The following is a 22,752-nucleotide window of genomic DNA, read 5'->3' as shown; positions in this document are numbered from 1 at the left end:
AGGAGAGAAGGCTCCACATAGGCCCCCTCAGCCACTCTTGCCTGGAACAGGGGGGCTGCCCTAACCAAACAGTACAACCTTAACAAAGGGGAATAAAATCCTAGAAGATGGGGAAACGAGGGAGTTTATAACATTGTGTTCTGCAGCTTTTCACTTCTATAAACCTAAAAATATTCTCTAGAATATGCAGAACTAGGGCTAGAGTGTGTCACAGAGAAAGCTAAGTGACCTTCACCCGGCCCTTTCCTTAGGTTTGTCAGTTTTAGTCCCATGCTTTAGCTCAGTCCTTTCAGCTGTACACCAAGTCAGCAGGCGGTCATGACCTACAGTCAGGACACTATTGCAGCATCCTGGGTCACCCATTGCGCTCCATTCCTCAGCTAGACTTTGCAGCTGGGCCTCGGACTGCCACAGCATCTGGCTACTGTCGGGAAATGCACTGCTGCATCCCAGCCTGGCCCCAGCACCCTGCCTTACTGAGGTTTGTTGTGGTCCCTTCTTTCTCCATTCAGGAATCCCTCTCTACTTCCTGCTCTCTCAACCACCAGATCTGGTAAACTCATATGAAGTAGAGTAGGATCGACTGAGCTCGCCTAAGGTATTGCTTCTACTAAGACTGAAATTTAAACTTGAGGGAAAAAACAGAAACCAAAGACATCAGTATCTAAGAACAGACTTTTACAAAACAGTCAGCTGTTGGAAGAGAATTAGGGGATCAGATACAAATTAGGTAACTAAGAGCAGTTGTATAAAGCCATTTAATGATGTAAAGACAGTATTTTCTTTCTATTTTAAGTACTTAGAATATCTTCTAGGTGACTATATCTTAATACGCTCCTTAGATTACTCTGTTTCACTTTGTTAAAAATGTTAGGTTCCTCAGCCCCTTTCCGGATCTACCAAAGAGGAGTATCTGGGAGTGGACCCCAGGAATCTTCATTTTATTGACAAACTTCCCGAGGCGATTATTATACACGATAAAATAGGAGAGCCACTGCCCTACGCAGGAGAGTAACCATACCTGCTTTACCTAAAGAGGCCTTCTTTCTATGAGACAATCTCAAATCCTGTATACTCCCTCTTTGTTCAGGTAGTTAATACGGAAGGGATGCTGTAATCATTTCTTATTGCAAAAGAATTTAAAAACCAACTGTATCAGTTTTTGTTTGCTATCGAAGTTTAAAATTAGATTTTGGTAATTCAGAAACAAAAAGACAAATACAGCATGTTCTCACAGGAGCTAAAAATGTGCACATATGGACATACAGAGTGGATTAATAGACACAGGAAACTCCAAAGGGTGGGATGGTGGGAGAGGGGGAAGGGGTGAGAAATTACCTATTGAGTATGTGTATATTACTCAGGTGATGGTTACGCTAAAAGCCCAGACTTCACCACTACACAATACATCTATGTAACAAAAACTGCATTGGCACCCCCAAATCTATGAAAATAAGAAAAAAAACAAAACCAACTTAGATTATAGATAATCCAGTTTACTGACTCATATTGCTTTATTGATGAATAGTGCATCGATGCTTCCTGAAAAATAAAAAGTAGACTGGCACCAAGCCCCAGTGCCTTAACACACAGCAGAAGTAGCTGTTTAAGAAATTCAATCACTTTACAGAAATAGAATAGAAAGGACTTAGGGAAAGACTGAATTAAGACATAGGAGAGGGAGAAAAGATTCACAGATAATAACTGTGAGAAACAGTAAATGTGGGAGAACACTACCATAAACAGGAAAACGAGAAGAGGAACTGATTTTGCTGGAGAGAGAAAATAATGAGTCCAATTTCCAATTTGATGATGATGATGATGATGATGATGATGATGATGATTGAGCTTCACTCTTGTTACCCAGGCTGGAGTGCGATGGTGGGATCTTGGCTCACTGCAACCTCCACCTCCCAAGTTCAAGCGATTCTCCTGCCTCAGCCTCCAGAGTAGCTGAGATTATAGGCATGCATCCCCACGCCCAGCTAATTTGTATTTTTAGTAGAGACAGGGTTTCTCCATGTTGGTCAGGCTGGTCTCAAACTCCCATCCTCAGGTGATCCACCCACCTGGGCCTCCCAAAGTGCTGGGAGTACAAGGCATGAGTCACCATGCCCGGCCCGATTTCCAACATTTTAAGTTTGGGTAGGAGTGAGACCTGTAAGAGTTGATGGCGTCAGAATGCTGGAGTTGAGCTTTGGGAATGATAACTAGTGGTGAGCTGATAGAAGGTGAAGTGACTTTCCAGGGAGAAAACAACCTGACGACGGAATTTGTACTAAATTTAAGAGCTGGCAGAACAGGCGGAGAAGGGAAGAACAGCTCTGCCTCTGCTTCATGGCCCTATCCCTATGCAAAACCAAAGACTTTTGGGTCTCCAAATAACATCCCTTGGACATGATTTAACCTATTTATCTGTGCCTTGGAAGGCTTTCAAATGAAAGAATTACAAACAATATCTCATATATATGCATATATATACATATACACATATATACATATGCATGTATATGTGAAACCTTTGCTGTTAGATATATCTGATAATACAGAATGAGTGGAAGTTGTTTTACCCATTTCATTTTCTATGGTGCCAGAAATGGGTAGGCTGTCTAGAAAATAGATTTTTTTCATTAGTACAGTCTGTGATATAATCTCCTAGTCGTGTTAAATTTCCTGAGACATTTGGAGGAATCTGTTGGATTTCATTGTGAATGGCTTTTATGTTGCATATGTCATTACAGATTTCTGTGAACACATGGGGCTTATTAGAGCTAATTCAAACCATAATTCAAATAATTTAGAAATTAGCTTAGCTGGGTGCTGTGGCTCACACCTGTAATCCCAGTACTTTGGGAGGCTGAGATGGGAGGATCGGTTAAACCCAGGAGTTCAAGATCAGCATGGGCAACAAGATGAGACTTCAAAGAGTAACAAAATTAGCTGCGTGTGGCAGTGTGTGCCTGTGGTCCCAGCTACACAGGAGGCTGAGATGGGAGGATCCCTTGAGCCTAATAGGCCTAGACTGCAGTGAGCCATGTTCAAAACACTGCATTCTATTCCAGGGCCTGGGTGATGATAGAGTGAAACCCTGTCTAAACCTTGTCTAAAAAAAAAAAGAAAAGAAAAAAGAGAAAAAGAAAAGAACTGCATTTTAAGGCCCTTTGCTGAAAGGCCAGTTGACTAATGGTTAGTGTAATAGAGCCACCTGCTGGTGAAGTTATTTTATTACCAGACAGTAGCAGGCATGCCTGTGGATATACCTGTGCACTCCGATTGCCACATAGATTCTTGTAGATTAAATATCCTTCACCCATTCTTTTTGTATGTGTGTAATTTCTTATCCATATGTTAAGTTTCTCTGTGCTCATGCTGAAGGGGTGGTGAGGTAGGCATTTTTCTTAGTGTCAATCAACAGCATTCAAAATGGGTCCTCAGGTCAAAGCCTGAAATTCAGAATTTGGAATTCTCTGTATGTTTGGACATACTTCCAACCTGATGGTTAGAGTCTTATATAAATGACCCCCAAATGGCCTCTGCATGTTGACCTCCAAGCTGTTGATTTATTTTTATTAAAAATATGTATTATTATTATTTAAAGGGATGGGTGGGAGTGGGTGGGAGTGGGGGCTCTTGCTCTGTCACCCAGCCTGGAGTGCAGTGGTGTAATCACAGCTCACTGTAATTTCCAACTCCTGGGCTCTAGTGATTGTCCTGTCTCAGCCTTTCAAGTAGCTGGGCCTACAGGCACATGCCACCATGCCCAGTTAATTTAAAAAATCAGTAGAGATGGGATCTCACTTTGTTGTCAAGGTTGGTAAGGTTGTTTATTTATTTATTTTTTTTGTTAACAGCAGGCTGGCAACAAGTCAAGTGTTTATTAATGTTTTAAATACAGCCTAAATAAGCAGATTTTTAGCTATTTAGAAACTGCCTGCTCGGTATACCCTGAGCAACTGCACTCAAGCTCTGCTAGCCATAGATAAGATAAACTTTGCAGCTATAAAGATCCCACTTAGCAGCTACACTTTGTGGGCATCTGATCCTGAGATTTTGCCGTGTGCTGAGGGATATTACCTAAATATGGAAGTCCCCTCTCTAATCCCTCTTCTTCAGGGCTTCCTTTATCCTCCTCCCCTTCGGGTGGTGGCCTCCATGCTCCACTATGTGGGACTCCTCATCACCACGCAAACCTGTCAAAGTGCTTCCCCAGTAGAGCTCATTGCATGCTACTCCAACTTCGTGATTATGTTTTTTTCCTTGATCAGCCTCAAAATCCCTTGAAAAACTCACTCTATCAGGTGAGAAAGCCCTCACCTCAGCAGGGAGAAAGAAGTGAATGTCATAAACTCCCATAACTTGGGTTGTTCATATGGTCATGGCCCTCATTACCCTCTGTGCATCTTCCTCGATTACTGCTGTTCCCTTCCAGAAAGCAACATTATTTCCTCGAAAAGGGCAAAGATTATTTGGTGATACTGGTGCCCCTGGTTGTCCCTTCCCAGAGTCCAGGAGACCTGGCCACACCATGTGCCACATTGTACAGAGGACTTTTTTGTGCCCTGCCCTCCTGAGGGCAGAGTTGTTTCAACTGTAGTAATACAGGTGGACCTTAGTCTGGCCCTGAGTTTGGCCAAGGGTCCCTTATGCTCCTGGCCTTGCTAGTGCAGTGCAGGAAGGGAGGAGCTGCTTGAACAGACAGTTCAGCCCAGTGTCAGCCTCAACTCTCAGGGACTCAGCCTGAAGCCCAGGTGGATCGGTCGGGGTTCTGTAGAGGGACAGGACTAATTGGATAGATGTGTATATGAAGGGGAGTTTATTAAGGGATATTGACTTACATCATCACAAGGTGAAGTCCCACAATAGGTCGTCTGCAAGCTGGGGAAGTAAGGAAGCCAGTCTGAGTCCCAAAGCTTCAAAAGTAGGGAAGGTGACAGTGCAGCTTCAGTCTGTAGCTGAAGGCTGGAGAGCCCCTGACAAACCACTGGTGTAAATCCAAGAGTCCAAAAGCTGAAGAACTTGGAGTCTAATGTTCTGGGGCAGGGAGTATCCAACATGGGAAAAATATGAAGGCTGGAAGACTCAGCCAGTCTAGTCCTTCCACGTTCTTCTGCCTGCTTTTATCCTAGCCATGCTGGCAGCTGATTAGATGGTGCCCACCCAGATTGTGGGTGGGTCTGCCTGTTCCAGCCCACTGACTCAAATGTTAATTTCCTTTGGCAACACCCTCACAGACACACCCAGGATCAATACTTTGCATCCTCCAATCCAATCAAGTTGACACTCAGTATTAACCATCACACAAGGGGCTGGTTTTGTTTTTGTTTTTGTGTAAGAGATGAGCTCTCCCTCTGCCAACCAGGCTGGTGTGCAGTGGCACAATTATAGCTCACTGCAGCCTTAAACTCCTGTGCTCGAACAATCCTCCCACCTCAGCCTCCCGCTTAGCTGGGACTAGAGGCATGCATCACCATGCCCAGCTAATTTTTTTATTTTTTAGTTTTGTAGAGATAAGTTCTCACAATGTCATCCCAGTAGTTGCCTAGATTGGTTTCAAACTCCTGGACTCAAGCAATACTTGGCCTCCTCAAGTGCTGAAATTATAGGCAAGAGTCACCAAGCCCAGCTGGGGCTCACTAATTGAAGGTGATGAAAACATTACACACTTTCTAGGCAATTCCTTCTCCCTCTGTATGGTTGAATGTAGGAAAAAAGTATCTCCCTCCCACGGTTAGTTAAGGATCAGACTCACTGTTCTAATCTTGCCTGTACAAGTTAGTAGCTCTGCGGTCCTAGACTACTAGCCTCTCTGTACCTGTTTCTTTTCTTCATAAAAAGAGGCCATAACAGTACCATCTTGTAGCTTTGTTGTGAAAATTAAATAAGATCTGGGATCATAATGGGTTTTTTGTTTTTGTTTTTGTTTTACGTAGACAGTATAACATGATAACTAAGAGTATTAAGAATATGGATATCGGAGCCCGGCTGTCGGGGCTTAAATTCCACCTTTATAATTTACTTCTAGCTGTGTGACCTTAGGAAATGTACCTACTTCTTTGTCTCATTTTTCTAAATTGTAAAAAGGGGATAATATTATTCTCCATCTTATAGGGTTGTTTTGTTTAAAGTGTTAATAAATGTAAACCCTTTAAAACATTATATAAGAGCTGACTTTATTATTATTATAAATAAAGCTCTTAAAACAGTTTCTGGTAAGCAGTAAGAACTCAATAAATGTTAATGGTGGATAATAGTCATGTAACTACCCAGATAATCCATGAACTGTATTAGTTGTCCTGTAAAGAAGTAGGGCCTGGTTTGTTTTCTCCCTTTTATTATAAAATTTTACTGCTTCTAAGTTAAACTCTCTCCCTAAATTCAATCCAGGAAGAGAGTCGGGATGAAAGGTCTGGAAGGGAAGATAAGAGTGCTAATGGAAACAGAACTACACCAATAGTAGGTGTTAAAAAGAGAGAGAGGGAGAAAGACACACACACACACACACACACACACACACACACAGAGAGAGAGAGAGAGAGAGAGAGAGAGAGAGAGAGAGAGAGACTTTCTTTGTCAGCTAAAAATTAACTAGACTGTCAGCTCCTGAGTCTTTCGCTTCCCTCTTGGAACCTGGAAAAAAAATATTTGCAGTGGTCCTCATGTGCCCAGCAGGCCTTGCTCCGATGGTTTTGCAGACCAGGAAGTGAAGATTTCCAAAGCAGGAAGAGCAGGATAAGAGAATAAAAAGAGATAGATAAGCTAGCACAGGAACAAGGCGCAGAGCAGGAAAGTTGCCAGGACAGAGCAGGGAGGGACTGACTGTCACAGGGCGGGGAGCAGGAGGAAGGCAGCCACTTACCAGGGAAGGTATTTGAAATTACAAGAAAACCAGGTTCTTCAGGGCCCTGGGAAACAAATACAATTCCCTGGGTTCTGGGGAGAGACCTTAGTGGCTCTTATATCTCCATGTCGTTGGATTTTTCCTTCTCAGGCACCAGAATTTGGAAAAGGTTGGGGAGGGTCTTTAAATTATTTGGTACCAATGCCAAAAAAGTGGAGAGGCCACCCTCTGACCGGGTTTTGCGGTGATGGTTGCTGAAATCACTTGCACACAGGGCGGCAGGAGCTGGGAACCTCAAGGTAGGTGTGGTGTGAGCCAGGCAAGGCGCGGGCGCAGGCGGGGTCCGCCCGGTAGGGGGTGTGCGAGGCCGCGTTTCCCAGGCTCCGGCCCCCGGCCCGGCCCGGCCCAGCGCGGCCAGTAGGTGTCTCTGCTCCTCGGCGCGCCCTAGAGCGGGGCCGGCGTAGAGCGTGAGGCTCGTGCTCTGGGTCTCCCGGGCGGCCCCCTGGGGCGTCAGGTCCCGGAGACGGCACAGACACCTGGACGCGGGGACGGCGAAGTGGCAGCTGGGGCAGGAGGGCGGCGCCGCGCCTTCTGGGGAGACACGGAGGTTATCAGGTAAGCCTCCCCTCCACCCTCAGCGGCCTGTGCCCGCGCTTTTGCCCACCGGAGCCCCGGGACCCTTTTCACCTCCTCTTTCCAGGGAGGAAAGGCGGCAAGGGAGGCGCGAGGAGGAGTTAGTTGCAGCCCTGGAGGCAGACAGCGAACTCCAAGGGATGACACTTGGACCCTGGAAAGTTAGAGCCCCCGTAGCTGGGCTTTTCTCTACCACGCGTCCCAGCTTTGCTTTTTCCTTCTCTCCAGAGGTAGAGAGGGCCAGGTGCCAGCTCCTTGCTCAACTTCTCCCTGGAAAAGTGGCTGCCTTCCCTGTGACAGTCCCTCCCTGCTCTGCCCTGTGACTTTCCTATTCTGCACCTTCTCCTTGCTAGCTTGTCTAGGTCCTTCTCTTCTTCCTTATTCCTCCTACTGGAAATCTTCACTTCCTACTCTGCAAAACCATACAGCGGAGGTTTGGAACAGAGTCGGCTCTTGCAATCATATTGCCTCTTGGTTGGTGGTGGTTCTGGATTTGAGGGCAGCAGTAGGGACGATTAAAACTAGTTTTTAATACTTAAATGGTTTAGAGCTTTCTTGTGCGTTTGTTCTCCCTAAACATTAGTTTGATTTACTAAAACCCTCGCCTACCCCCATTTTTGGCAACTTGGTAAAGAAACCAAGTGAAGGAAAGAGATTGGGGTATCAGATCACCATTATTCAAGTCTGAGTATACTTACTGGTCATAGCATACAGTAATCAGGCCTTGAGTATTTATTTATGTAGAAATCATCTAGCAAAACAGAATGAAGAGATAATTTCTTTTGAGGGGCTGTAAACTTTTTTTTTTTTTATGTTTAAGTGTGTTTTGACACTTGGGCATGCCCTGGTTGCAGTGGCTGCCTGTTTCATTTGATTTGATTGTCTGACATTGACACTCTATTACTAACATTTAATCCTTTGGTTTAAAGTCTTTTTTTTTTAATTTTTTTGAAATGGAGTCTCACAACGTCAGCCAGGCTGGAGTGCAATGGTGCAATCTTGGCTCACGGCAACCTCCGCCTCCCAGGTTCAAGTGATTCTCCTGCCTCAGCCTCCTGAGTAGCTGGGATTACAGGTGCCTGCCACCAGGCCCAGCTAATTTTTTTTTTTTCTTGTCTTTTTAGTAGAGATGGGGTTTCACTATGTTGACCAGGCTGGTCTTGAACTCCTGACCTTGTGATCTGCCGTCTTGCCTCCCAAAGTACTGGGAATACAGGCTTGAGCCACTGCACCCGGTCTGTTTAAAGTCTTAATATTCTTTCACAGTCCCCCTAATGAATCACAGTTACCATGAGAAGGATGACATCGCATTATTAAAGAAAAGTCCTGGTCTGGGGTTCAGGAAACAGGACTCAGATGGCCTGTGTTCAGTGTTTAGTTCTGGACCCAGTTCTGCTGCTAACTGGCCATGTGATTTTGTTTGTTCAACTTATTTAGCTTCTTGGAACCTTGGTTTTCTCATTTCAGGGAATCTGGGACCAATAACCTCCATCCATTTGTCCTATGACTGCTAAATTCAGTCCTCAATTTCTGGCTCTTCTCTTCCTTGATGACCAGTGGCATTTAACCAGAGGCATCATTGTCTCCTTGAAATGCTTTCTTCTTGAAGTCTCCTGAGGTTTTCCTCCTCCCTCCTTGCCCACTACTTCTGTCTCCTTGACTGCTTCCTCCACAACTCTACCAGCTAAAGTTTGGTGCGTACTAGGCTTCTTCTCTGACTCCGTTCCCTCTCAGTGCTCTCCATCTGTGACGTTTAACATGACCACCTTGTGAGAATCCCACAGTTATGCCTCCAACATGGACTTGCCCTCTTCTAAAATCCGTACTCACATACTCACTAAAATCCAGGTGCCTTCTTGACATCTTCTGTAATAGGCATCTCAAAAGTTACATGTCTAAAAACGGAACTCCTGATCTCCACCCCCGATTCTTCACCTCATTAAACAGAATCCCTATCTTTCCATGCCCAAGCCAAAACCTTTGCAGTCAAACTTGACGTCCACCATCATCCTAGTCCACACCACCATCTCTGTAGTTGATCTATATCAATAGCCTCTGATCTAGTCATCCTAGTTGCTCTCTTGCACTTCCGAAGTTTTTTTTCTCCACACAGCTGTAAGAGTACACATGCAGTGGAATCATATCCCTCATTGGACGAAAACTTCCCAGTGGTTTATCTCATTTAGACGTCTTCAAGACTGTGATTTTGTTTTCATCTTCCTTTCTGGTCTTATATCTTTCTACTCTCCCCCTTGCTCACCAACATTGCAGGCACATTGGCCTCCCAGTTATGACTCCAGTGTGATAAGCACATCCCTGTCTTGGGAACTTAGCACATACTTGTTCCTCCATGTGGAACACTGTTTCCCCAGACAGTGCATGGCAAGCACGTCACTTCCTTAAGGTCCCTACTCGTTCAACTAGTATCTTATCAAAGACACTGTTCCTTGACCACTCTATATCCAATAGCTTTAATTCTATGGGATTCCTCTTGGTATGTTTTTTTAATTGTGACAGGGTCTTGCTTTGTCACCCAGGTTAAAGTGCAGTAGCATGAGCATAGCTCACTGCAGCCCCAACTCCTGGTCTAAAGCAATCCTCCTGCCTCAGTCTCTCAAGTACCTGGGACTACAGGTGTGTGCCACCACACTTGGCTGATCTTAAGATTTTTTGTTTATTTTCTTTCCTTTTGTTCTGGGTAGAGATTTTATCTTGCTATGTTGCTCGGGTTGGTCTCAACTCCTGGGCTCAAGTGATCCTCCCACCTTGGCCTCCCAAAGTGTTGGGATTACAAGTCTCAGAAGACAGTGTGCCCAGCCCTCTTGGTACTTCCTAACCCCTTACCTGGCTTCATTTTTCTCCACAGTACTTGCCAGCTGACAAACATTTTGTTGTTGTTGTTTCTTTTCCCACCTACACTCCAGAAAGTGAATTCCAAAGAGGACAGAGGCTGTGTTCATTTTGATCACTGCGTTGTCTCCAGTGCCCAGAACAGGGCTTGGTGTGTAAGATTACCAGTGTATCTTTCTTGAATAGATTATATTTGTAATATTTATACCATAGGGCTAAAGTGAAGAGCACACTATGAGGCCAGTTTGTATACTGGAAAAAACGTTGGCTTTACAATTAGAGAAATCTGGTTTCCAATCATGCTTGCATACTCACTGGTAGTATGAACTCAGAAGGTCCATTTCCACACTTGTGTGATGGATATAATATAGTATCTTGAAGGTTTGTTTGGGGCATAAGGTGGAACACAAATGTTCATAAAGGACTCAGCTATGAGGAGGCTAGAAAATGAACAGTATTGAGAATATATATGTAAATCTGTTTTGTAAGCTATAAAGCCACATTTATACATATAGAACTAATAATCCTGGGGACAGTTGTGTGAAATGTTCTGTGCAAAGCATTTCAGAGTGAATGGTTTCAGTCTTGTAGCATACTGAAAATTAGAAAATAAATAATGGCTGGCACCTATACCTATATTTACATATTCTAATGGAACTGAATGTCTGACTTCCTATTATTTCTGCATAATATTCCCAATAACCTGTAGTCCTGTGGTGCCTGAGGAGACAGTACGTATTCTTATTATCTCAATCTCTCAGAAAACATCTGCACAAATTCAGCTACTTAACATACTCACCTGAAACCCAAGTAATTAGCTGGTCACAGTTAGTTGCCCGTCTCCACTTTGTTAGCGTGGTCCTGCTAGAGGAGTACTGGCTGGTTTATTTTAGTTCAGCACGCATTGCTAGGCTTTGGGGATTCAAAGGGAGGTATAATGTGTCTTATTTTCAGGGTACTCATGGTCTCTTGTTATAGTCTGGACTAGCTTTACAGGGTGTATACAATTCAGGCTGTTTGAGGACAGGAGTGAGGTCAGCTAGCATATAGGTACGTATGAGCTTTTAACTGCCGCAGTTTGAAGACAGCCAGAAGGCAGACAGATGCTATGCTGATGCCCCTTTTCATCTTGAGGTTTTCCACAAAATCTTCAAGGTATAGGCCATATTCTTTAGACTATGAGTTAGATTTGTCCCTGAAATCCAGGTGCAGTTCTGTGTTCTTATATGTTGAAGTTTAAGAATCACAGACTAGGGCTGGGCGTGGTGGCTCACACCTGTAATCCTAGCACTTTGGGAGGCTGAGGTGGGTAGATCAATGGAGGTCAGGAGTTCGACCCCAGCCTGACCAATATGGTGAAACCTCATCTCTACTAAAAACACAAAACTTAGTCGGGCATGGTGGCACATACCTGTAATCCCGGCTACTTGGGAGGCTGAGAGAGAGAATCACTTGAACTTGGGAGGCGGAGGCTGCAGTGAGCCGAGATTGCACCGTTGCACTCCAGCCTAGGTGACAAAAGCAAAACTTGTCCCCCCCCCCAAAAAAAAAAAGAATCACAGACTACAGGACTCTAGATAAATGGGGGCAGCTTCAGAACCCAAGTCGTCTTGTCTTGGTTGTGATGTACCTTTCCCTGGTTTGCAATCCATTACCCAATGACCACATGGGCTCAGAACAGATACTTTACCAATGTATCTGGTAAAGAACCCAGATACATTGCTGAGCTATCTATGTCCACCTGCCCCGCAAACTCTTCTCACCTGCTGCCTCCCCAGCAGCCCCACCTCTGCAAATAAGGTTGTGCTTCTTCCAGATGTGGAGATTAAGCAGAAAATGGTGCAAGGTCACCAGAAGATGATCCCCACATATGAGGGCTCAACCAGGGTAGAGTTGTTCTAGATCTGGGCAGCAGAACAGCTTGCTTGACTGTGAGACAGTGCACTTGAAGTTAAAAGAAATTCTTCAGTGAAATTCTTCAGCACAACTCTCCCCAGTAATATTAGTTCTGTATGTATAAATGTGGCTTTATAGCTTACGTGTGGCCAGTAAATGCCTTCATTTCCCTATCAGGTAAAATAGGCTTGTAAGCACTTTCAGGACTGGGACCAGGATTTATTCGTCCTTGCTTGGCACAGTATTGATCAACTGTACATAGATTTATTCTCTAGGAATATTCATTGCCTCACATTTATTCATCAGGAATTCTGATACGAGTACATAATTTAAAATATATAGATATTGTTTCGGCCTCACATTTACTTGGCAATAAATATTTCTTGAGCACTGTGCTAGATCTTGGGAGTATAAACCAGAATACAACCAACTTCTTGAACCCAGGATACTGTCTTGTATTTTTATTTCCAGATTTATATCAAAATTAATAGATTTTTACCTTTTTAAAACCTACAACTGGTGTATATATAAACCATGGAGAAATACTTTAGGATGATTACTTCTGTTATCTTCTCATCTCTACTTACTTTTTTAAAGCTCTGATGAACACAGCATATAAGCACATTCGCTCATTGAATTCTTTAGTAACCTTCAACCCCACAGTTGGAACGGAGCAGAGTCCAGCTGAGCTCTCCAGGGCTCCACCCCTTGTAGAGAATGACTTCCTTTAGGGAGGGCACAGTGCAGCCCTTGGGAGAGGTTGTCTAGCTAGAGCGCTGCTGCTGCTGTATCCTTGAACCTCAATGGCTTGGCTTTGGACTGCTTGCTGATTCTTGCACACTGAAGGGAAGGAAGACTGACAGCCAATTCGGCTGCTCTTTGAGTTTTCCACTGTGTCTTCAACTTATTCAAATGCCTTTCCTGAAGAAAGCAGATTTCATGGACCACTCCATTTGCTTCTGGACTATTGAGACACTGGCAGATATGATTAAGAATCTGAACATGGAAACATTTAAAAATACATGACACTAATTTGCAGTGCAGTTTACATCTCTGTCTCGGATTTTACATTGTCTCTGGAACCCACAGCAGTCATTTGAATTATCCATCATTCACAAAGCTGGCTTTGTCTGATTTTTGTGGCATCCATTTGTTCTTGTCTTTCTTTTCTCCCTTTCCGCAATATTCCCACGATCACTGACAGCTGTTTTTTTGTGCCCTGTTTGAATTTCGCACTTGAATCCCTTTTACTAAACATCTCAATGTCAAATCCCTAAGTGAGACTTTTCTTTGTCCTCTGAAACCTTTGGTGAAAAGTTACCGTCTGCATGCAGTTTGTAGAATTGCTTAATTGGAGATTGTCAGAGTTTCACTGGATGGTATTATATCTCATTTTGATATAGTTGCTATTGATCTTTCTGAGCTCAAGTGCCCTAAAAACAGACAAGCTGTTTTTAAGCTATCATTATTATTCATGAGAAATAATGTATAATTAATTATGAGACCATTTATCTTTTAGTATTTCCCTTCTTATATCTTAATGGTTTTCCGTATGTGTATTATATCATGTCTGAGTTTACTCTTTTATGATTGTAAAATCTATCCATCCTATTACAGTTGCACTATCCAGAAAAAAATGTGTAAATGTGTATTTCAGTAATTAAGAAATGCTTTTAATGCTGCATTTATTTTACGTATTTACATAAGACTGCTGTGCCAACGACTCTGGTCTAGTGAAAAATATTTCCATCTTTGGTAAATCTTTACCTATTTATAGTAGGTTTTAGAAATTCCAAAATTTCAAAATAAAAAGATTCTATGGTAGTTAATAAGAAATTAGAGACAAGTATGCCACGAGAGCATACGAAAAGTGAGAGATACAAAATGAAGAAACTTTAAGGTGAAGAGCTGTTTTAAAATATGCGTTCCTATTCATTCACCCATCATGCAGCCAACCTTTGCCAAGTGCTCATCAGGTACAATGGAAGAGACTAGGGACATCAAGACAAAGCTCCTACCTTTGAAAATACCATTTTATAATTAAACACTATCTTGTGATGGTACTTTTTCTTTAGGCTCTTACGGCTCTTTTTTTGTACTCTTGGAACTGCCTTTGCATAACATTTTTAACAAGGGAGTAACTTGAAGAAAAGCAGTTATTTTAAGATTATGGAAGTGGGAAAACTAGGGGCTTGGTAACAGCAAATGTTTCCTTTGAGAATACTACTGACCCCTCATATTTACATCGTATGTCAATAAGCAGGATCAATTTTGGCCTAATTGATTATGAGCTTGGAATAGCAAAGACAATTGTACATTGGATGAAGGAAATATATAATTTGTTTTAAAATGAGATCTTTGCCATCAGAAGGAAATAATTTCTGGAGATCATTGGGAATAGAGAGATCAGTTACCACTGTTATATTTTCCTGACTTGTCTTTCTGTTACCATGTAATAATTTTCTTTTAGTCAGCATGATTAAGTATGTGGATTACCAGCTTAATATGCCAATGGTTGAATGTAAAGTACAGTGACAACTCATTAAGATAGAGAGGGTTGCCAGGAGATATCCCAAATGAATAAGAACATACCTACAACATCTATATTTGAATAATGTAATACTATACTCATACATTTTTTTCAACTTTGATAAATTCATTGTTAAATTTAAATTTTAAAAAGTGAAATACACTTTGTGTTTTTATTCCAGTTTCTTAGCTTTGTGTCCCTGACCAAATTGCACCTCAAATTGTAATCCCCATGTGTGTCCAGGGAGGGACCTGGTGGGAGGTGATTAGATCATGGGGGGGTGGTTTCTTCCGTACTGTTCTCTTTATATTGTGGGAGTTCTCATGAGATCTGGTTGTTTGGTAAGTGTCTGGTGTTTTCCCCTTCTCTCCTTCTCTCTTTTTCTTCCCACTATGTAAGACATAATTATTGCCTTCCACCATGATGGTAAGTTTCCTGAGGCCTTCCTGACCATATGGAACTGTGAGTCAGTTAAATCTCCTTTGTTTATAACTTACCCAGTCTCATGAAGCATCTTTACGACAGTGTGAAAACAGACTAAGACAGCTACTATATGAAAAGAAGCTAGATTATTTGATTTTCTTTCCTCTTTTTTTTTTTTTTTGAGACAGTCTTTCTCTGTCATTCAAACTGGAGTGCAGTGGTGCTATCTCAACTCACTGCACCCTCTGTCTCCCAGGCTTAGGCTATCCTCCCACCTCAGTCACCCGAGTAGCTGGGACTACAGGTATACACCACCATGTCTGGCTATTTTTAAATTTTTATTTATTTATAGATTTTTTTTTTCTGTGGAGATAAAGTTTTACTATATTTTCCAGGCTGGTCTCTAACTCCTGGGCTAAAGCAATTCTCTTGACTTAGCCAGCCTATTTGATTTTTTAATATCTCTCAGAGATAAACTCTGTTCCTGCTAACTGCTACAAAAGGAAAATCACCTGTGACTACTGTAGTCACTTTAATAGCCCCCTAGCCATATATTTAAGGCTAGACCTTAAAGACAATACCTAAGCCAGGCGCAGTGGCTCACGGTTGTAATCCCAGCACTTTGGGAGGCCGAGGAGGGCGGATCATGAAGTCAGGATTTCAAGACCAGCCTAGCCAACACAGTGAAACCCTGTCTCTACTAAAAATACAAAAATTAGCTGGGCATGATGGTGAGCGCCTGTAATCACAGCTACCCAGGAGGTGAGACTGAGGCAGGAGAATTGCTTGTACCCGGGTGGCAGAGGTTGCATTGAGCTGAGATCATGCCACTGCACTCCAGCCTGGGCTACAGAGCTAGACTCTGTCTCAAAAAAAAAAAAAAAAAAAAAAAAAAAAAAAAAAGACAACACCTAAAAGGCTAATTATACAAGACTGTTTATGTAAGTGATTTACTGTGAAACTTTAAAAATGTTAGGTGCTAATGTTATTAGAACAAAGGTAAGTAGTTTGATTATTTGCCATTTTTATGTCTGAATATCTTAGGGAAGTACAGCTAATTAAAGAACTTTGTTCACAAAGATGGATATGGTCGCCTTATTTATAACACACACGTGAAAGGAAAGACCTAAATGCCCAACAATAAGGAAATAAGGAAATGGTTAAATAAATGAGGAGAGAGTCAGGCAATAAAATCTTACATAGCCATTAAAATTATATTTATGGAAAACCTTATTACCATGGAAAACTGCTTATGTTGTCATATATAGTACCTGATAAATGTCTTAGTCTTAATTTTTAAATATTTCAGTTGCTACAGATGGATTAAATTTTCTTATTTTAATATTAAGGCCTATAAATTGGCCTCAGGCATGGAATATCCCAGCAGAAATTCCATTTAGACAAGAGAACCTTTCAAGTTACTTAGCTTATTAAAGAATATGTAAGTACTATTATAGCTAATCACATCAACTTTGTGATTTTTAGTCTATGTAAGAAGCTGCTTTTATTTGGTGAAATTAGTTTAAAATGTCTCTATCATAACATACCTAGATTACCTACTTTGTGCTTTAAAGGGCAGTTTGATCACGAAGGAGGTACTTTTGAAGAGCTACATCACCTATGGAAACTCTTACTCCAATCTACTCTTTTGGTTTTCTGCATCTGTTTCTATAATCTGTCAAGTAAATGTGAAATCACTGGTTTCTCTAAAGAACAGTGTAGACTTGCAGTAATGAATGTTCAGGGCATGTATAATATGGGTAACTTTAGGTTTTAGTGAAACTTTGGAGTTAAAACTGCTGCTAGTTGGGTGCAATGGCTCATGCCTGTAATCTCAGCACTTTGGGAGGCTGAGGTGGGAGGATCGCTTGAGCCCAGGAGTTCAAGACCAGTCTGGGCAACATAGTGAGACCTTGTTTCTACAAAAAACTTTTAAAAAAATGAAGCAGAAGGATTACTTGAGCCTGGGAGCTTGGGGCTGCAGTGAGCTGTGCTTCTGCCACTACAGTCCCCTCCTGGGTGGCAGAACAAGACCTTGCCTCAAAACAAGGAAACAAAAAAGCTGCTAATAGATCACAAAGGAGAAGTGGTTCCTTTGTTTAGTTCTTTTAAAGCCTTATTTTTCACTTTGGTGATAATGAAAGTTTAGTTTATCTTGAACATAATATCAGATCTTTCCATCAATTAATTATATTTCAAATTCACATAGGATTAGTTAATATAAACAACATAAATATTATAATTTCTTAATGTTTATTGTAGCCTTGGAAGCATTAAAATGTTGATTAGTCTGCATTATTGCCTTTGATAGCCAAATATATTTTATAGTGAATACATTTCTTTTTATATTTTAGACCTGGGCTGTGCTCCAGATTTTATACAGACTGCCATGGCTCCAGATAAAAAAGATATTCACCAAAAAGGTAATTTGAAAACTCTTTTGTCATGTGGATTATCTTAATTTTTTGTATTCAGTGGAATGTCAAATTTTAAGATGGAATCACACACACACATACACACACACTTAGTAAAACTGTTTGATTTATGTAGTCACAAAAAGCAACTAACTCAATGAACATTTAAAAGGGCTTTAATAGACACATGCACACATATGTTTATTGCAGCACTATTTACAATAGCAAAGTCGTAGAACCAACCCAAATGCTCATCAATCATAGACTAGATAAAGAAAATGTGGTATATACACACAATGGAATACTATGCAGCCATAAAAAGGAATGAGATCATGTCCTTTGCAGGGACATGAATGAAGCTGGAAGCCTTCATCCTCAGCAAACTGACACAGGAACAGAAAACCAAACACTGCATGTTCTCACTCATAAGTAGGAGTTGAACAATAAGAATACATGGACACAGGAAGGGGAACAACACATACCAGGGCATGTTGGTAGGTGGAGGGGAAGGGGAGGGAACTTATAGCACAGGTCAATAGGTGCAGCAAACCACCATGGCACAGGTATACCTATGTGTGACAAACCTGCACATTCTGCACATGTATCCTGGAACTTAAAGTAACATTTTTTTTTTAAGGGCTTTATTAGCTGCCTTGCGGTTCTGAGGAAAGAAGGCAGTTGCCATTATATGAAAGAATTTTTAGAAATATAAAGCCACTTTTAATCCCCCAGCATTTTAGGGGTGATTCCCAGTCGGAGAAAGTTAGAACTGAACTGTTTGTTTGCTCTCTGACACTCTGGATCCCCCGTGACTCAGGGCAAATCATTTTACGATGACTTCCTGGAGTTAGTGTGAATCTTGAGGCTATGGGACCAATCAAAGTGGCTGCCCAAACTAGAACCAAATCCAGCACTCTGACATCACTATCACAGTGCTTTGATTTACTGAGCTAATGAAGAAAGTCTTTTGCAATTAAGTACTGAATATCAAATCGTGTTACTGAATCTCTCCTTTTGAAGTATTGAAAAGGTACTTCTGCTTAAGAAGGATCAGTTCCTTAAAATGTGCTGTTGTTTTAGATCTACATGAGGACCTGTGAATAATTAACAGTCTGGATGTTGTTACTATGTACAACTTAGTTTTATTAATGATAAATTTCAGAATGCACCAGAGTTGGAAGGGCTGTCTTTAAAATATCATTATCATCCATGAGGGGGAGCTATATCCTCTTTTAAGAAATCAGTTGCTCAGAGGAAAAATAGTAAAACTAATTATATATACCATCTTGCAAAAAAGAAAGCAAAGTATCATTTGAAAAAGTAAATTTTGCCAAATTTGTGAAACTTCTTGTAAAATCACCAGAATTGTTCAATTTTATACTATCTTTCACTTTTTTTCCATTTGTATACTATCTTCACTGACATGTGAAGGTTTCCTCACATTTATACTGCTCTTGCTGGTATGTATGTGTCAAATATAGAGCTAGGCATCACAGAGCACAAGCAGTGTTCAAGACACCAGTGCCTCATAGATGAGAAGGTGGAAATAGAAACAGGTTGGGACTGGGAATTACATTTGATAGATATGACTGTTGAAGCTACTATTGGGAAGTATTTCTGTAAACAGGGTGAGAATGGTGTCAACCTGAATTGAGTGGCAGGGATTAATTCTCAAGCTTATTAGGAAATAGCAAGGAACTGCAATCACATAATACATAATACATGCCTTCTATGGCGGACCATACAGGTATTCAAGGGAGTTGGGAAAAAAGGAAGCTTTTAAAGGCAAAAAATATCCATATGCCTGTTTTGAAATAAAGACCACTAGCTACAGGGTCTTGTTACATGCGGTGGCATTTGCTCATTGGTGGTACTGGCTGTTGGTAGGAGAGAGTTTTCATAGAAGTGACTTAACTGGAATTTTTCAGTTGAAGAAGTCGTTTGTGGCAGTTCCTGCTGCAGGCACACGTGTGAGGGCCCTTCCTTCATGGCCTCCTGCTCCATTTTGTTAGGGTTTGACATAAGTGACTCCATTTTGGGTACTGACAACTTTCACAGGAGTTCTACTCAATAGAAGTAACAATAAACAGGCAGGAATGGATGTAAAGGAGAGTAGCATTGAGCTTTAGGGAACCCCTGGAAAGAGGGGAAATGGTGGCAGCTAAGCAGATAACAAATGGAAGAGGAGACCAGGTGTGGTGGCTACGCCTATAATCCCAACACTTTGGGAGGTGAAGGCAGGCTGATCACATGAGCCTAGGAGTTCAAGACCAGCCTGGGCAACATAGCAATACACCTTCTCTAAAAAAATGAAAAACTTAGCTGGCACCATGGTACGTGCCTATAGTCCCAGCTGCTAGAGAGGCTGAGACACGAGGATCACTTGAGTCCAGGAGTTCGAGGCTACAGTGAGCTAGGATTCCATCACTGCACTCCAGCCTGGGCAGCAGAGCAAGGCTTTGTCTCTTAAACACACACACATGCAAACACACATACACACATACACAGACACACGAGGAGAGGGAGGTGAGCCCTGGAAGAAGTGGGAAGAATATGGATGATCATAGGAACCCTGGAAAGAGAGAATTTTAAGAAAGTGGTGGTGCTGGGGGAGGAGGCTAGGAGGATAGGATGAGTTCAGATGGACCTGAATAGGTTCAGGAGAATGAACACAGAGAAAAATACTTTTTCTTTGGTCAGAAAGAGGACTAGTGGGTATAAATTCTAAATATAGACACTTAGTAATCATTCTTGGGCTAGTTGATAGGAGTAGTAGAACATTTAAAACCTTATCACATACTGTCTGATGGCTCTTGTCATTAACCACACAGACAAGTCCACATAGAGCCTGATGCAGCAGATGAAGCAGACAAGGAGTAGGAAGAGCAGATTTCCATCTCACCTCTGTCTCTAACAAGCTGCATGACCCTGGATGAGTCACTTCACCTCTCTTCTCCTTAATGTCTTCACCTACAAATGAAGTTTCTTAAATTGATGTCCAAGGATGAGCTTCAGGGAATCTGAGATGCCTGATGTTATAAGGAAAAAAAAGTTTTCCCTCTAGGGAAAAGATCTGTAACTTTGATTAGATCCCCCAAAGTGGTAATGCCTCCAAAAAGCTAAGGACTACTGGATTAGTTAATCATTCAAGTCCTGCTTAGTTTAGAAGATCAGGCATTTTAATCTTCAGCTTTCACCTTTCTATTGTATTCCATATTGACCTGTCTCCCAAATCACTCTCAGAGAGCAAACTAAAGATTAGAGTTTCTGAAATGTAATTGACTGTATCAGTCATCCCCAGAGGACTATTTAGAAAATCCAGGAAAATTTTTAAATTGAAGTTAATCATTTAATAGCCCACATATATTTTATTAGAATACAATCCTTATATCTTAATTCATATTATTTACTAGCCATGCATCTGATGATCATCAACACCAGAAGTGACTGTAGCCAATTAAACATATGCAGATACCACTGCCTTTAGTGTTTTGCCTCCAAAAGGAAAAAAAATACTGGGAAGAAAAGCAGTTCACTGAACGTAAACTGGTGACTGAGCTCCCAGCAGGGTGATTGCTTTGGTGTTTCTCCTCTGGAATGCATGTGAGCTCTCAGCAGTGCTGGGGTACTGAGCCCCCAAGAGTGCTGCTACTCTTCTTCATAAGATGGATGGCATGGATTTGAAAACAACAGTTGTCACTGTAGATAACATCATGAGAGATGTTACTCACCTTTATATGATGTGCTCCTAAGCAAGAAGCCATCCTGCCATGTAATATACAATTATTATCATTTAATTTTGTATAATTAATAGATAACTCTTAGGATTGAGCTCTAGAAAGCTCCTTCTGATATCTTGTTGCTTTATTCTATAAAATCTGCTATGTCACCTGCCTTTACTGGTTAACCACTTATGTCTAGAAACCACCTGTGTGAATGTATTGTTTCACTGTATTGTTTCACTGAAAGCAATGTTTAAAATAACTCTGGACGTTTCTAATGCACACAGAAGGTAAAACTGAAATTGTGCTTCTTATAAAACATAAAGTTGTTTAGCACAATCCATTATCCATCTTTCTCATCGTACCATCATTTGGTTCCAACTGACAGATTTTTCTGCAAGTGATACATTTTATGTGTCACAACAGAAAGGGAACTGAAGTTAATAAATACTTTTATTAACACTTCAGTTTGAAAAACTGAATGTTGAAGGCAAGTGTCATGCTTTTCCTTGGAGCTGTTTCTTTAGCACCGTCTTTAGTTCCCAGTGAAATGCAAGAGGTGGAAAATCCCACCTATGAAATCCAAACACAGGTCTTGCAGGTCATGGATATCTGCAATATTGGTACGAGCTGTCAGGAGCACAAAACACTAATTTGTTTGAGTGTAGACACAAGAGTTCTCCTGGTTAGTTTATTTTCCTAAAACCATTTTCCTCCCTCACAGGGGCCTGCTAAATGTACCATCTATGCAGAAGGTTTAGATTTCTGATTTGTGAAAAGCGTTCTGGAAATAGCATTGTAGAGTTGTTCTCTTGCTGTGTACAGTGTATTTTGAGTTTATCTTTGTTCTTCTTCGAAAAATAGATTCTTGTTTTTATGCTACCGATGTAGAAACTGGATGAGTGATTTCACTGCCGTAACTGCCTGTTGGTTTATTTTAAATATGGTGTTTGTTAGCATATGGCAGACTTCTGCTTTAATGATCACAATGTGATGACAAAAATGCTAAATCTTGTCCAACAGAATTACAACATGGACCTGTTTTTGCCTTATGGAAAAGAAAATACCCCTCAGAGAGTATAATTTGCTCATAAAAATCAAATGTGGAAACAGTAACACCTTGAACAGAGGGGAGAAATAGGAACCTGCCTGGGAATATAGAATTTAATAGCCTAAATTCTACTTCCTGTTGTGATAGTAACTGAAGACAACATAAAATATACTCGTCAAAATAATAACACTTTTTAAAATTCCACATAGATGATTTAAGGATGGAGCAGTTTCAAAACGCTTTTATTTTTGGTAGAGAACTTGCTTTTTTGGCTTTGATTGCTGTGGACAGGCAATCCACAGCCATTGGTCAATATGGAATAGCAGAAAATGTCCCCGGCAGCTGTAATGGCTTGATAAGGTGATAGGCAGTTTTTATGAATGGCTGTATCCAAG

At 41.4% G+C, this 22,752-nt stretch overlaps 1 long non-coding RNA gene across 2 annotated transcripts in view; it reads left to right on the top strand.

The window, feature by feature from the left end:
- Positions 1 to 394: 394 nt before the first annotated feature.
- Positions 395 to 22,752, top strand: part of LOC141584053 (uncharacterized) — a 113,967-nt gene continuing 91,609 nt past the window's right edge. The window contains exons 1-2 of one of the 2 annotated variants that reach the window (XR_012516970.1): positions 395 to 481; positions 17,525 to 17,593. This is a non-coding gene — a long non-coding RNA (uncharacterized LOC141584053). Of the gene's footprint in view, positions 482 to 7,299; positions 7,454 to 17,524; positions 17,594 to 22,752 lie in introns of those variants that run through there. The other variant, XR_012516969.1, reaches the window with a different exon arrangement.

This window comes from Saimiri boliviensis, chromosome 3, assembly GCF_048565385.1.
Source record: "Saimiri boliviensis isolate mSaiBol1 chromosome 3, mSaiBol1.pri, whole genome shotgun sequence".
Taxonomy (NCBI): domain Eukaryota; kingdom Metazoa; phylum Chordata; class Mammalia; order Primates; family Cebidae; genus Saimiri; species Saimiri boliviensis.
Note: the sequence above shows the minus strand (reverse complement) of the source record. Positions and strands in the feature narration are given on the sequence as shown.